We start from the raw sequence: 5,401 nt of genomic DNA, 5'->3' as shown, positions 1-5,401 counted from the left end.
TTTACAACTAAAGAAAAGACCTTGCCCTATTGACTATAACTATCACTGGCTATCACTTAACAATATTTTATCCCCCCTTTTTGTGTTACAGTCAAGTAAAATCATATAAATAAGCACCCAGTCTGTACTGTTCGTTTGTACAAAGGTCTCGGGAAAAATGGAATGAAAATAAAATAATCATGTCTCTGCCAAAATTATTTCTAATTTTACAAAATGCATGCCGTACGATATCCCTATGGAAGAATGTACTAATAATTGACCCGATTCTAAAACAAAAGTAGACCTTTTACACGTGGTTGACATGTGTGTTAACAAGAACAAGATAACAAGCAAGAATAGATTGCATTACTGGAAAAAGTATCTTCAACTTTTGATTTATTTTATTTTGTTTTTTTTACAATGACTGACCGCATATAACATGTTAGAGGAGTGGTGCATATTACAAGCCATATGCCAACAGAATTGAGGCAGATCTGTGTAAAATGAAAAAAAAAATCAATACGTGTAATTCATTGACTGAAAATCACACTGCATAAGATTTATGTCAAGTAAAGTAAAATACTGATTGCTTCACAAATAAATAAAAAAAAAACTAGAAAGTGTTGATATCACACAATGGTATCATTTAATTCGCAGGGTTACATGTATAAATCAGAGAATAAGAGCTAGCGCACTGTCTATATGTATTAAAAAAAATATTCAACAAATTAAGATGATTTAATTTCATTATTTAAACCTGTCACATTCTTTAATAAAAGGACAAAGTGTACGCTTCATGAATAGATTTTTTTTGACAAATATTTTATACTGTCTTTTTAAAGCATGTAAAATGAAAGCAAGTAAATGGAAAGTGGGGAGGTCATTCATTTACAGTTCCCCACACGGTAAAATAAATTGATATTTACAACCATTGCCTGTATTAAAGAAGCCCACTAAATGCTTTATTTGGCAGTACTCATACATGTGAGAAAAAAATTTAGATGAAATTTTTTTAAACCTTTCTAAATAAAAATTAAACTTGTTTTAAAAGTACTTGGGGAGAAAAAACACTGCAAATGCAACAAAATAATTTTCCTCAGATAATGACAACTACCTGTAAGGAGAAATGTCAAGAAAAACATAAACATTTATGAAAGCTAATGTTAACCATATGATCTAAAAATGAAAATGATAAAATTAATACACGAAAAGTGAAACTGCAAACGAATTAATAAAATGTGACCTTTTCATTTAGAATAATTTATTTTGTAAGTATACCTTAATGAATTTAGTGTTAAAATACTTTCTTTAAAACAAATAATTATTTCTCAGGCTATTTTAGCCCATTCCCATGTTAAAAACAATGACCACAGTAATTATCAGTAAATCTCAGCATCGACAGCACAACCACAGTATTTATCAGTATTTATCAGACTCAACAGTAAAGACGACAGTAATTATCAGTATTTATCAGAAACAACTAAAATTATCAGCAACAACAGTAATAATAACAGTAAATATCAGTAATTATCAGCAAGAACAATACGGTATCTGTAATTATCAAACATTATCAGTAAAATTTGGGATTCTCATCACTTATTTCGTCATAAATATTCTATACAACACGTTATGATCTGATTCGTCTTAGACAGTCACGTGTCATGGCAATAGCTGTTTGTTAAACTTCGTGGACTATATTTTCATTACATAAAACCTTTAAACTTGTGAACTGAAAAAGGAAGATTTAATGATTTTAGAAAATGTTATCTTTTTTTCTGTGGGTGATTTAAATGATGGAATTCATTTTATTCTTAAAAACCTAAAATATGAAAAATATGCTTGTCGAGCAAGCATTTATATTCTATTACAATTTTTGATCAGCTCAAATTCAAAGGCACTGTGTAAACTTTGAGAATATTATTATATGTATTGCAAAGTGATTCAGAAATGAACTATTAGATTGATAAATGCTTTTTTTTTGTATTCATGCTTTATTTTTTAATTTTAATACTTTATCAATTTTGTTCATATGAAATGTTCAACTTACTCAACTGACTGTTTATATATATATATATATTGTATTGAGATGTATGTCTCTTGGTTTTAATAAAGTCAAAACAAAAATCAACCCCTTTGCTCTCATTTCTTATCGTTCGTTGAACGAAAACTCCTCTAAGCAGATTGACGTAACTTAATATACGAAAACAAAAAGACTGCAACTCTCTAGCGATCTTCTTTCAAATATATATTTTGCTTTAAAAGGGGTCTCCAAGGGATTTCCTTAATATATTTCAGTTATTTTTGTTAAAGAGAATTCAGAACGCCGCTGTATTTGATAGCTTTGATTTTTTTAAAGCTTGTTTCGGCATACTCAGGAACTATTCAATCATGCCAAATATGTATTATGTTAAGGTCAGATCTCAATGACATGTTCGTTAAAAATATATAATCTTTTCCGAGAATCGGTGATTGAAGTCTAGGAACTTATTCAACTTATCTAACAAAAAATTAGGTTAGCTTACCAGTTATTTGTAAAAGATACCTTATTAGGATGATATTTCTTGTATAACACTTATGGGTAATCTTTTTAATGGCCTACATTACACTTTTATTGAACTTATATCTAAAACATACTGAAAACAATATACGATGGGTGTTAATAAAGTTCAAAGACAAGTTCTATTGTGAGGGCACTATTTCCACGAAACCGGTCAAACTTTCCGGATAAAATCTTGACTTATTTTCCAATAAAAATACAAAAATTTTGCGATCTCCAGCGATCATTGAAAAATATACAGCTTTTTTTATTTTCATAAAACTTGCTTCACGGAGCATATTACATTTTAACATCTTAAATCATAAAGCCTATTTACTAAAATAAAAAAAAAATTGCACAATTGTAGCGCAAAGAGATTTATGTTAATTTACCTGTCGCTAAAGTATTCATGAAACGTCACTGGGAGAAATTTTGAATAAAATTTGAGGGTATGTGACTTTTGTTTAGCCATTTATAACTGATCAACGCGTAAAAACACAGCCAAAAATGGGAACGTCATCAAGCATCATGAAGCACTGCACAACGTACAAATTATGTGTGAAGACAGGAAAATGTCTAAAAAGAGATTAAAATGTTCAAGATACTGTCGGGAATTTCCTACACATACAAAGGACAAAGTTTGTAGTTTATATGAATGGAAGGATTAACATTTTGTAATATTAACTCAGTCGATACTTCAATACCCCCTCGTCGCATGGACGTTGTGCTTATATGGTTTACCATATTTTCCATTCCTGATCTATTATCTGCATAGACGTTTTTAAAGATATCAAAAATATCCGAATCAGTGCAAAAGACATTGTAGAAGAAAAGTAACATGTCTTGATACAGATATTCGATTTCAAAGTAAAAAATAAGATAAGAAAAGTTTGAAGAAATGAAGTATTTATAGAACTGGACAAAGCTTAACGGGTTGAAATCTGGTTGTCACCTCGCCTTGCGTCAAGTGATTGCTCCGTTAATCCCATTACCACATAGTAAAAATCGTTGTAACTTTTCAAGATTTAAGTAAATGGACCTGATTTTTTACATACTAATAAACAAAATGTAGGAATTTATTCAGACATGTCATACTTCACAGTACACCAATTTTCTGTAATTCAATGTGTCCGCGAACTTTTCTAACAACCCTTCTAGAAATCACAAAAGAATGAAAATCATGTTTTAGTTTCATATAATACCAAGAAATACAAAATATATGTTTGAGGAACGTGGGATCTGACCTTAAATAAGATAATGGTTAGGTAATAAGATAAGGGTTTTATTGATAGAGTAAATAGTTAATTTTAATTCACTTTAAAGTGGATACTTACAAATGTAAGACGCTTCAATAAAAAAAAAATAATAAACAGTAGTTCTAATTACTGTAGATTTATCAAATAAAGCGAGCGTTTGACTGCATTTTTGTAGAAAAATTTTAGGTAAATTATGATAAAGCATATTTATTTCATATAGATATTCATACAATGAAATGTCCTAAACATTTTGCTAATTTGCAGCCATTTTGTCTTTACTTGGGAAATTTTTGCACAATGAATATCAAAAAAAAAAATATATTGTTAAATTAAAAAAAATAAAGATAAAAAAATCAAAAATATCATTAATAAATTGAATTGTTTTTAGTTAGTTTAGGCCATACTTTAAGAAAATCGATTCATTTGCCTTTTCTAGACCAAGTTACTTAATCGCCCCTACCTTTTTGTTTGAAAAGAAAAAAAATCGAAGAGAGGGACAATAAACAGTGACGTTTCCAAAGAAATTCCGTCAAGTGTTTCAGTTACTTGAAAAAAACGAAAGTGTCTCTCAGAATGGTGACAGATATGAACGTTTTTGTGTTTATTTTATCTTGTTTCGTATGATAGAAAATTTATTGCACAAACATGCAACAAATTTATATTGTTATAAAAGATAAGATTTTTATATGAATAGTAAATCATTAAATTTATATCATAGTTAGATGGATTCTAAAGACGCCGTAATAAATTATGGCAGTTCACATTGCTGTAAATGTATAAAATCTTTTTCGTAGAAACATTTCAAGTAAATGCTGATAAATAACACTGTACACATGTAATTCATACAGAGGCACATAAAAAAAATCTGTCTACACATTTTACTGATTTTCAGAGCTGCCATTTTGTATTTAAAAGGCAGATTTCTGCTCAGTGCATATATGGAAATAAAAAAAATCAATATAAAAAAAGTGGAGACATCTTAATGGAATTTTGTATAATTTCTTCCTAAAGCCACCCGAAAAAAAAGTTTGGTTGTAGTTTCCAGACCCACTGACTAAATGGACTGTCTCTTTTGTCTCCCTTGTCTCTTTGTTAGGACACAATATATTTTTCTTTCAAATTTACTTTACCTGTGGAAATATTTATTGAAATTTTCTGGAAAAAGGTTTTTTCAAGCTACTTATCAACCTATTAATTTTACCCGTAGGTGGGAGTAAGCAATCAAACATTTTTTTAAAGTTGGTCTTGTATGGTTCTATTTCTTATTGTGTTAGGTATTGTAATATATTCTTCTGTTTTCCAAAAAAAATAGAATAAATACAGTACCGACCGGACACAACCTAACAGAAAGCGAACCCGAAGCGGACCCCGGGTTCGCTCTCTGGGTTCGCTCCGGGTTCGCTAGGGCTGACCCCGAGCGAACCCGGAACGGACCCAAAGCGAACCCGAAGCGGACCCCGAGCGAACCCGAAGCGGACCCAGAGAGCGAACCCCAAATTCAGTAGCGGTCCCAGAGAGCGAACGCGGGTTCGGTATTTCTTGACAGAGCTGTCAATCAGGATTAGCGATTAACCAATCAGCGCATCAACCAATCAAAAGAGCATATGATCTGTCGATTGGAATATAAGAT

Source organism: Saccostrea cucullata, unplaced genomic scaffold (genome assembly GCF_032062105.1).
Source record: "Saccostrea cucullata isolate Sc308-1 unplaced genomic scaffold, CSIRO_AGI_Scuc_v1 ctg213, whole genome shotgun sequence".
NCBI lineage: Eukaryota > Metazoa > Mollusca > Bivalvia > Ostreida > Ostreidae > Saccostrea > Saccostrea cuccullata.
The sequence above is the reverse complement of the archived record's forward strand: the minus strand, read 5'-3'. Positions refer to the sequence as shown.